This window comes from Centruroides sculpturatus, unplaced genomic scaffold (assembly GCF_000671375.1).
Source record: "Centruroides sculpturatus isolate CEXI.00-Female unplaced genomic scaffold, Cexi_2.0 scaffold244, whole genome shotgun sequence".
In the NCBI taxonomy this organism is placed as follows: domain Eukaryota; kingdom Metazoa; phylum Arthropoda; class Arachnida; order Scorpiones; family Buthidae; genus Centruroides; species Centruroides sculpturatus.
This window is the reverse complement of record NW_019384450.1, coordinates 120,629-133,211: the sequence shown is the minus strand read 5'-3', so window position 1 is coordinate 133,211 and position 12,583 is coordinate 120,629.

The following is a 12,583-nucleotide window of genomic DNA, read 5'->3' as shown; positions in this document are numbered from 1 at the left end:
CTCTACCACTTCATCAATTGTTATCATTTTAAGTTCCATTTTTGCTACCTTAGGAGTAGGAGGCATCCTCATAATTATATATAAGGCCTGCCAAGCTTTTCGACCCCAGTTCCGCCGAGTTCGTCCCACCATAGAGTTACGTGAGGGAGCCCCTCACACTACGTCACAAACTCCCCTAGTCATTTCCACTTTTCCAGGAGACCGAACTCCTCCCTTAATGTAATCAAATCACCTCCTTCATCCTTATTCAGCGTGATCCAAATATCACACTTTATAATTTCTCATTATTTTTACATTTTATATCAAGTTAATAATATCTTTCTCATTTTTAATATTCTTTTCCTCATTATTAAATCATTCTCCTCATTATTAATATCAATTTTGCATTAACATAAGAATATAACGTTCCCCACCACCAATATAGCTATTTCTATACATGGATGTATATCATCACTTTTTGTTTTATTATCATTGTAACCATTAAATCGCATATTTACCTTGTGTAACTTAAATATCAATAATAAACATTTAGATTTACTCATATGTTTATATTATTGTAGTTTATTCTCACCGCGTTATCATAAGAAGAGAGAGAGAGTATTTAATATCTTAACTGTAAACTAAAAATATCAACACACGCGACTGTACGCAATGTATCTAATCTTAGGATTTTACGACTCTGTTAATATCTCATTGTCAATTTATAATATCTTTTAAATTAATTATATAACTTTATTGTAACCCTAAGAGAGAGAGAGAGAGAAAATCAATTATAACTGTTTAACTCAAAATCGATCTTGCCCATTGAGAACAAGCACGATTTTAGAAAGGCCAAGGTGATGTGAGGATCCGAATTCAAATGTGTTTATATCATTTCATCATAAGATCACATCGTAGTCATACTTTCATTCCACGGTGTCATAAAATCACAGTGTAGCTATACTTACGTTCAACAACTATCAACTGTTACACCTGTTACATNAATTTATAATATCTTTTAAATTAATTATATAACTTTATTGTAACCCTAAGAGAGAGAGAGAGAGAAAATCAATTATAACTGTTTAACTCAAAATCGATCTTGCCCATTGAGAACAAGCACGATTTTAGAAAGGCCAAGGTGATGTGAGGATCCGAATTCAAATGTGTTTATATCATTTCATCATAAGATCACATCGTAGTCATACTTTCATTCCACGGTGTCATAAAATCACAGTGTAGCTATACTTACGTTCAACAACTATCAACTGTTACACCTGTTACATCTGTTATCAACTGTTACAGCAGTTAAACATCTGCTAAGTTCTCAGGCGTAATAACGACGCTTTTTCAGCACCTTTCGACCTAATATCGCGATTTTAACAATTCAACATTAGACAAGAACAACAAAGTGAGTCAGTCGTCGCCAGTTCTTTCATCGGATTACTACTACGTATTCTATGCACTCATTTGGATACCTCTTCGCTTTTGATATCAAGAATCGTTTAATATCAAGAATCGCCTAATATCGAAGGAACTATTGGACTTAACACTACCTTCCCGAACTTTCTTTCTTACCGACTGGATCCAGATCAAGATATCGAAAAGGTATTTATCGCCACGCGTATGAATTGTAAACTCTCTCTCTCGAGAACGCTCAGTTAACTTTACTATCGAACTTTACTATCAACATATTGTAAGATATGTATTCCTTATCATTGCCTATTAAACATTTGTTACGTTAAAAAGCGACTGAGTAATTCACTTCCGGTGCGCTGTCTGTCCTTACATCTCAACTCTGATCGCTCCGTTACGCGACCGCTCGCGTGACTTAAATAATGCGGCTTCTGTTTCCGCCGAGACGCGGTGGTGTCATCCTGACAGGGCACCAAAGAAATGCCGACCCTTCGGTTACACGTTTATGAGGAAACGTTTTTGGATATTAACATAAAGCTTTGAACTCATTATATCTCACAATAATTAGAATGCCAGAAAAGGTGTTATTTGTGCTATGCATGGCTGTTTGAATTAATATGATATAAAGTGATCTCAAGTCGTTATACAGACTTCCTAAAAACCAACAAATGCAAGTAAATTAATAAGCAATTTGATCACGTACACTTGGAATTGATGCATTATTTATTTTATTACGAAGATTAGTTTATCCTAATAGACTCGATGATACTTCTGTTTTGTTGGGGAGATAAAATAATGAACTTTCACGATTTGGGCATGAAACAGTAAATATCATATACAATAGCCATTCTAAATTGTTATTGAATATCAACGAGATAAAAATAACAAAAGATAAATTAAATTTATTTAGCCAAGTAATAACAACAAAAGTGCTCCTTTGACAAATTGTTGAAAGTTTGGATGGAACTTCAAATCTTATTTGTCGATCAGAAACAGATCAAAGGGTAGTATTCAGTAGCCATAAACGTATACATTGTTTGCAATTTTAATCAGTGGTTACACCCGATAGTATAATTGCTAATTTATTTGGACCAATAGAAGAAAGACACCACGACATTGAAAAGTTAGGAGAATCTAATTGGTTAGAGCATTTGGCTCCAATTTCTTGTTCCGAGAACGGGGCCCAATTTGTTTTATATGGAGATTCTGGTTATTCTTTGCGTTGACACCTCATTAAGCTATTCCGAGGTGGTAGCTTAACACTCGAGCAACAAGTATTTAATTCCAGGATGAGTTCAGTAAGAGTGTGTGCAATGGGTATTTGGGAGAATAATTCAGATACTGTATTTGCTTTTCTAGATTTAAAAAAAAAATTGAAATTGTATCTTCAGCCTGTTGGTAAACTGTATATTGTTGGTGCACTACTTACAAACAGTCAGACTTGCTTATCTAGTAGTGCAAAATCAGATTACAGTAGAGCGTCGATTATCCGAACGAATTGGAAACTGAAGTTGTTCGGATAATCGGTATTTCGGATAACCGATTATGTACGAAAAAATATATTAACCTATCCTATGTTGAAATTTTTGTCTGTTGCGTTTCGCTTCACGTTGATTTTTTGTCAATGTTAAGCCGAACGTAAACTTTTTAAATGATAATCATGATTATTGTATCATTTAAAATTATTTCTTTATTTTGTACAAACGAAATAAATATATTGAAAAATATATAAAATATAAAATTACACTTCAAAAGTTAATTTAGTATTAAAAACGTAAAATATTTGAGTAGCTCAAGAAATAGCCAAAGTTTGCAGCGCCACAGCACTGGAAAAATTTAAATTTGCGGACTGGAATTCTTTTGAATAATTAACTTTTCAGATACTTGACTTTCGGATAATCGACGATCTATTGTATTTTAATTGTTTACCTTTCAAATTGGACAAATACTTGAAATGTAATCAATATGTGAATAAAGAATTTTTTCAATTTTATAAAAATTTTTCTTCAAGTTTTATTCAAAGTTTTCAAAAGTATTTCTAATAGCGCTTCTTTTCTTTCTAAACCAAATTTTTTTAAAAACACCTTTCTTTCCTTTTTAACTTGGTTCAGCCTTGCTTTTCAAAAGTAAACTATGATAAGCTATTTTATAAACACAGCTATGAAAATATTATTGACACTTTATGTCACTTTTATAAAATTGAATAATTAAATAATTTCTGGATTAAAATCGTCTGTTTCTTTCCAATGTTATTCATACATGCTTAAATAACCGTTTCTGTAATAAAATAGGCCATAATTTTAACCGCAAACAGAAAAATTAAAGAAGTTTAACCAATCTTCTACTTGTTAATCTAGACGAAGCAAACGCCATTATCGACCGCCAAGAATTGCCAAATGGCGGCGCTCGGACCGGCTGCGGTACACGTTTTGCGCTGATACGTACACCGCAAATTCTCTATTTTATACTTGTAAAAATAAGATTGGTTCTGCAGTCTGTTACCGAAGTATAAAAACACCATAAATTTTGTTTTTTTAAAACTTTATTTTGAAACAATTACTGGAAATATTAAATATTTTTTATCATTATTTTAATTATTCTATCAGCTTTTTTACATTTCATAAAGCGGCATAATTTTATTTTCACAAATATTCATTTTTTATATATTGAACATATATCATGTTTAACATTCTCGAATGAAAAATAAATTTTGAAGCTTATAAATAAAAAAGATGTCAACAAAGCAAGCTGCTGCTGAAATACTAATAAATGTATTTCATGCAACTCTTTGAAGAACTTTAAAAACCTATAACAATGTAAAATATTTTAAAATAAAGTTAAATCTACTTTTAATTACCAAACACATAACAATGAATTTAAATTGGGCTAAAGACAAAATGGGATTGCCAGAAGAATGGCAAGAAATAACGTTTAGTGATGAGAAGTTATATGGCCCTGATGGGTTTTCATATTATTGGCATAATTTAAGAATAGAAAGCAGAGTTAAACAAGCCACGAGTCTATAATTATTTGGGGTAGTATTGGAGGTAAATAAGATAGATGGGAAAAAAACTAATTTAGTATTTGTTGACAAAAATATGATTACATTTTTTGCATTAACTGGAGGACATAAATGGTAGTTTCAACAATATAATGCTCTCATTCATGTCTCAATATCAACAAAAAATTGGTTAAAAAAAAGTATTGTTGTAATATTAACTGGAGTTTATGTTGTCCACATTCAGATCTCATTAAAAATTTATGGGGGATTTATCAGCCATTGTTTATCAAAATAAAAAACAATATGAATCTGTAAATCAATTGAAAATTGCAATAATAGATACATAGGATAAAATTAAGAATGAACAATAATAAAAGTAATAAACTCCATGCTAACAGAATTTTCAAATAATTCTGGCCAAAGGAGGTGAATCAAAATATTAAAAGTGTTGAAAATATATTTAAAATTTATTTTTATGTAATTTTAAAAAGTATATCTTGGTAACAAGTAAGAAGTGATAACTTTTATTATATTATTATTAAAAGCTAAAAAGCTTGAAAATGATATTTTTGTAATTGGTTTGAGACATATAAAACTGTTTTCTAATAAAAAGTGAAATAAATTTTGAGAAAGCACAAATTTGCGGTGTTCTTATACTTTTGTATCGATAACATACTATATACTGCAAGATCTCTTTTATGCGTATTATTTTTATGCGATTTTTTAAGTTGTGCGGTTTGTATTTCATCCAAAATTTCTTGGATAAACATACATATAGGCTTGTTTAGGAAGCCCGCGTATAGACAGTCTCCAAAAATCGTGGAACGCTCAAAGCTCACTCGATTTGTTTCACTGACATATAATGTTTATGGATGTAAAGGACAGCTAGATCTACCTTAATCGCTTTAGTTCCTAGCAATTTTTGATATAAATGTAATTAAACATAAAAAATACTTAAAACTGAAAAAAACGAAAGAAATGCGTTAATTTTGAAGAAAAAGCTTCAAAGTTTAACTTCCTTTGTCTCGCCCTTCTGTGAAATTTAACACCNGATTCTTTCTCATCAATTTTTATTATTGCTTTCTGATTTTTGTATAAAAAGAGAATAATTTTAATTATCCCTTTATCTATTCCAATTTTTTGAAGTATTTCAAATAAAATTGTGTGGTTAACATTGTCAAACGCCTTTTCATAGTCCACAAAGCACAGATAAAGATCTCTGTTTTTTTCAATCATTTTTTCTCCAATAAGCCTAATTAATGTAATGGCCTCTCTAGTTCCTTTGTTCTTTCTAAAACCAAATTGTGTATCATTTAGTTCTGCTTCAATTTTCGGTTATATTCTTTTATAAATAGTATTAGTTAAAACTTTTGACGTATGGCTTATTAAACTTATTATTCTATGTTTGTCGCATTCCAGTGTTCCTGCTATTTTGGGTATAGGTATAAATATTAAATTAGTAAAGTCTGTGGGTAGTTGTTGTTCTGCGAGAATTTTATTGAGAACATGACTTATAATCTTTCTTCCCACATTCTCGATATAAATCAAAAAATTAAAATTTGTTCTTGTATCTTTATCATTTCACGGCTTTAGAGATAGTTGAAATCTTTCGAGGCCACTCTTTCATAAACTGTAGATTCATTTTGCATCATTATCTGCTTCTTAATTTTGTTTGTCATAGGTTATTCAACGTTCTGTTTGTTCCCATTGACTACTGCCTTTTTTGTTTTACACCAATGCATTTCTAAGTATCAATACATTGGTGCCTCGTATAACGTACGCCTCGAATAACGGACACTGCGAACAACGGACTTTCTGTTTGGCCGTTACGTGACTCGAGCAACGGACTGGCTGCGAACAACGGTCTTTCCGTTCGGCAGTCACGTGAGGCGAACAACATTTCTGCGAACAAGTTGGAATGATGTTTCCACTCTTTTGCCGTTGCCAATGACAATCTACTATTTTTATGATATATAGGTATTATTAAAATATATTATTAATATATCTGAAGTACAGAGCTTCCGTTGGGATTCGGCTTGCTCCCTTGTTTATTACGTACATCACTTCAGTGCAGGGTATTTACATTTATTCTAGTGCTGCGCGAATCATGGCTTCTATAAAAGCAGAAAGGTGATTTCAATTGAAACAAAGTAAGAAATCATCAGAAAGTGAAAGTTAATCAAGTAACTAACACCTTATTCGTTGCCAAGGGAGTTTATTAAAAACTAACGTTTTGATCTATGGAGTAGAAATGTTAGTTTTCGATCTATGGAGTAGAAATGGAGTAAAAATGGATCTATGGAGTGAAAGTTGACAAAAACCTCCTTGTCAAATGGGGAGAAGTACAGGAGTTTACCAATACTTATTATCCAAACGGAGCTGAGGCCAACAGGATCAATGATCTCTACAATGACACCCTTGCCAGTCAATTCCACAGGTGTTGAATAAGAGAGAGAAACAGACCATTTAGGACATGTTTTTCAAAAAGCCAGCTGCCAAAAAACAAAAGATGGAACAAGAGGAGTTGACCCTGCAATTTCTGGTAGCCTCTCCTGGATCTGACTCCGATTAAAAAACAGTAAAAAAAACCTGTTGCGATGTGTAAACAGTCTGTATCTGTATGAATGTGTGAAAAAAGTGTTTGTCCACCTCCTCCTCACAACGTCTGCCCACCCGGCATAATTGGTGACCCCTCCATTTTCATTTCTTTTTCCATGGTACAGTACGTTTATTTTATGCTGCGGAACGATTTATATGTTTTAACATGTATTTCTATTGGAAAATGCGTTGCGTATAACGGACTTTTCACTTAGTGGCTAAGCAGAAGTACTCTGAAACGCTGGCACACAGTAGTTTTCGAGTAAATAACATTTCCAAACACTGCTAGTTTAGCAATGGTTTATGCCCTACCGCTGCCAGTTTGTTACGGCTAACGGGAATCTTAGCCAGGTACAAGTTTAAAGTGATGAGTCCGTACCCCAAGGTTCAAATCTATTCTGGGGTATACGTTCGTTCTTCTTGCGTCTCGCACTCGTCGACGTCCTCACAACCAGCGACCAAACCAAAAAGTCACTGACCCTGCGGTTCCTCTCGTACCGCGCAGGGTTATTCTCCCAACGACTTCCGTTTTCGCGGTTAGGGGTCTTCTGCCTTAGGGGCGTTTAGTCATAATCCCACGAACAATAGCTTCGCGCCACTGGCCACTCGACCAATCACATGTACAGTACAAAGTGTCCGTTACACGGTTAAAATTTTCCAAATATTTTTCCTATCTTTAACACCAAAATAAAGGCTATTTTATTATGAAAAGTATTCTCGCAAGCATCGCTCTTGTATAGCACTCGTGTGTTACTTTACCTCCTGTCATTAATCTAATCTATTCCAATCAAATCTGTCTAGACCACCAAAAAATCGACAATTATCATTTCGATGTCGAATACACAAATTGTAAGCGTAATAACAAAAAATTCCTAAAAATTACCAAATAAAGGTTTGAATCAAATGGACTGAATGACACGGCTACGTATAATCGATTATTTTCATTGTTTCAAAATCGAATTTATTAAATTTTTTATCGTGCTTTCATCGCGAGAAAACAATGTGCATATACCAAAGTGTGAAAATCATGTTGTTAAAAATAAACAAAATTGCCCATTTGAAATAAATTCGAATTAGTCCAGTCATCCTAGAAGAGAAAAGAATATAAAGAATGTTTTAATTGATTAAAAAAAACTGAATTTTTCCAATTAAGCACAACTTCCTGGAACTTGAACAACCTATAAATTCATTAGTTCTCTTTTCGAGGAAGATCAGGCAGTAATAAATCCAGTGGAGTTTTTAAACTCATTGGCACCAGCTGGATCACCACCTAATAACATGGAGCTAAAGATTGAAGCATCAATTATGTTTTTGCGAAATATGAATCCACCAGTTATGCTACAGAATAAAAATGATGTTTTATCTCTGCCTGTCAAAAGCCGAGCAATTTTTATTTTTACAATTTTATTATTATAAATACTTAGGTCAATAAAGGTAGAGTTTAGTCACTAGGACCATTATTTTTATCATCCTCTCTCAATTCAGCACCATTCAAAAATCCGAGTAACTTCAGGCAAACTGATTTCATTGTTTCTAAAAACACGTAGAACGTTTTTATTTATTTCAAGTTCAAATCCAAAGAAAAAACAATACACCACAAGTGAAAAGCTGTATTCATAAAAGAACAAGATAAAGACCCGTTAGTTCCTCTGACTGGAACTCTCTGGATGCTCGGTGAATTGTTAATGAAACCGTTACATTTCAGACTTGAAACTACTAGTTTCTTTTGAAATGTTTCTGACTGAATGGCTCACCAGTGGCCAAGTGGTTTTCGTTCCCTGAACACAAGGAGTTCGGTCGTGGGTTCTTGCCATGGCTCGGACAGCTGGCTCGCTTGGATGGATGGCCACGTGATATTTTTCGGTTTTTCTCCACGACTGTAACGCCTAAATAATGGCCAGTTTTCCTTAAAAAGTTCTCCCGGAAGGCACCCCTCTACGCAGATCGCCCAAGCGTTGCGTTGCCATAACTATACAAACGAAACTAAACGTCTCTGACTGGAAATACTCATCTGCAATAAAAGTAAATCTTCATAAACGGATTCAGTTTCTAAATAAAAAATTGTTTTGGATATTTTTCATATGTTAATTATTTAATAACTCGAATCTCTCTAACAGTTCAATGAAAATGAAAAATGACCTAAATAATATACTGTTTAAGCTTCACAAATCTAGCAGGTTGTTCCACTTCTCCGATTTTTAGGACTGTAACTTACAACAAGAGGTCGATTGTCGCAAAAATGTATGGAATTTTTGAAAAAAATTTGCAAAAAAAATTTAGTTTCAAACTCATCTGCTGTGGATAAATGGTGATGCAACATAAAAATGCCATATAGCTGAAACTGGGCATAACTACTATTAAATGCTATTTTATCACTTACAGCACTGATTATAATCACATCACATTGCAAGCGCATGCTTGTTTCTTTAAACTACTGAGGAGTCATTTAAGTGTTTTTCTGTGTTTTTATAGCGATAACGCGATGGTCAATCCAATTGCAAAATAATTGAATTGTTAATAATAAACACATTGGTTTATTGTAAATAAAAAAAACTAACAGAAGAATAAACAAAGAGAAAATAATATAATAAATAGTATTTTGTAAAAGTATATTTAATTTAATTAGTATATTTTGTCAAATTGCGCTCATTATTATAATATTTGCAATTGCAACACAGTTTATTCTGCTGCAAATTTATTGTACAAGTTTAGTCAAATGGCATTTGTGAAACGTATATTTATGCTCTAAAATGAGGAGATAAGTGCAAAATATAGCATTTTCTGCGATTATAAAAGCTAAAAGAGTACTAATATTTTCAAATTTTTGAGCTAGATATTAAAAGAGAATTTCGTGAATGAATATGTACTTTATATTAATATTGTATTTATTCTACTCATTACGTTATATGATTCGCAACAGTTATTTGCACACCATTTTTCGTCAAATTTAGTGTTAGAGTTTCGCGTCATAAAATCTGTAATATAAGTTATAAACGAATTATTTTATGTAATTTTGGTATTGATATAAATGATAAAAATTTTTAAAAGTTCATATTGTAACATTATCGGTTTAAAATTAGTGCTGTCACCATCATTATATTTCTTGTGACTTCACTTACAAGTTAAAACTGTTTTGTTTATATAAATGGCGGTGGATATAAAAGAATTGTTTTACTAGTTTAAATAATTAAACAATGTTCAATATAGAATAAATTTATTCCACATTAAATTGTTAAGAATATTGAAGTACTGTGCAAGTTTATCAGATAATTTTACCAAAAAAATAACTGTTAAATGAATTTGAAATATGTATTCAGAAAAGTTTGCTAATTATAAATGTACTAAAGGATGCCAAATATATATACATTATATAGGCTATATATATATTATATTTTTCAGAAGTAGATAAACAAGGCCATTTTTATAGATTTAGTTTGGGAAAAAGTCGTCCTAGTTTTCTTAGTGAAATTTTGAAAGAAGTTCAACAGCAATCTCACAATTATTATCCATCAGCAATCCTCTTACGACTAAAGTAACAAAACAATTATGCAAATACTTTCTTTGATAAGAATAGCAAGTGAAATATTTTATATAAATATTAGAGAGCATGAAACGGCACGTTTACTAATATAGAACAGTTTATTTGCTTTTGAGATAGATATTCAACTGCAAGATAAGAACATAGTATAAAATAAATTTGAAAACATTTATACATTATAAATTTACATGCAATATCAGAAGAATTACACACATTCTAATTAAATTGTCACGATTAAAAATGTCATCAATTATATAAGATAATAAGTTGATAAAATATGTATTTTCACATTAAGCTGGTTTTCTGCTAGTATCAGGTATTGTTTTATGCACTTACTGCTCTTTGTTCTGTCGTTGCCGCTCTTTGCAAGCCACTAATCTGCAACAATATTTTTCATATGCAATATATTTCTGAATCAACCTTCTCCACGTAATTCATTAATGCGAACATTCATTCACGAACAGGTTTCTCATATAATTCTCTTTCCCTGTAATAATAAAATATTTTCAAAATTGTTTTCTCGGTTGTATCAATTGTATCACTCGACTTCTAATATAGGGTAATACACAACAAATTGTAGGAATTTACAAATGGAACCATAAAAGTGTATTTAATGAAAAAGGATACAGTAATTAGACATGAGTGGAGAATGGATAGAAAGTACTTACCAATTGGTTATTGGTTCCTTCTGTCTATATCCCAATACCCAATCTGTCAATATAGAATATGTCCCCTCTGAACTGATGTAGCACTCATGACGTCGTTGCTCGGTGAATTTTGTAATTGTTGTCGCTAGCACTTGTGTTCCTCATTAAGTTACGAACACGTATACAATAATCTAATGTAATCATAATAGTATTTTGATTTCCTACAAGTGCCATATTCGTTTCGAAGGTAGGCAATCATCATAGCCAACCTCTGATGATGACGATGCTGCTCTGAAAAGTTGGCGCAAATTTCAGCAGATTATACTTTTTCCATGACTTGGTCTAGGTACTAAAGATTTCGTCTTATAATGTTTAATACTAATTTTTTCAATTCGTCTTACTACGTCCGTATTGGTAACTTTATCTGTCCGTGATATTTTTAATATTCTTCTGTATAACCGTAGTTCAAAAGATTCAAGTTTCTTTAATGTCCAGGCTTCCATTTCTTACAGGATACATTGAATATGTAGCCCCTCACTAAGCATATCTTTAATTTTAAGTTTAAATTTTTACTGCCGAATGGAAAGAAATAATTTTAATTATAACAAATGAAAATAACTAGTAGGCTAGTTCTATCTTTTTTCTAACAAATATAACATTTTTCTGTTTACATATACATCTTTATGTATATAAATGGTAGTCAATTCATTTCATATGTTTTCCAAAGATGAATTTCATAAAGAAAACTTCACTAGTGTTAATGTTAAAAATAAGTTTTTGCCCGTTGCCTTTGTAACCCGAATGGTATCTAAAATCTTCAATTAAGTTTTGAGGCAATGCTATAACTAACAGACATTTTAACATCCAATGAATCCAGCAACGATTAGCATAACTTTCTCAGCTATTATAAAATATAGTTTTTAAATAAAATCTCACTTTATTAATCATAATAAAGAAAATTGCGTGTGCAGCCATCTGTTACGAGGTTTTATTATAAAATCTTTATATATTATTAATTCTTATAAGATGACAAAAGCTCAATTTTTAGGATAGCGACAACTTTTATAAATAAATTATAATGATAACACGAGTAAAACCTTCATTAAGTCCGATCCCTCTCTAGATATGACAGGTGATCACCCACTATCTCCTCATTCGCTTGATCTTTAACCACCAAAATTTTACAGAATTAATCTACCATATACACTAGGCACCATTTCAAATTTCGTTCGTAAATTTTTACCCCAAATTTTAAATGTAATAGAAGACACCACACGTCTAACTTTCCTTAGCCCATTAAACTAAATCGATTATAATCAGCACCTGAAACACACTATTAAACAGTAAAACTGTATAGGGGATAACGAACGTTATATTCATTCGTTTATGTTTAGTATTAAGCAT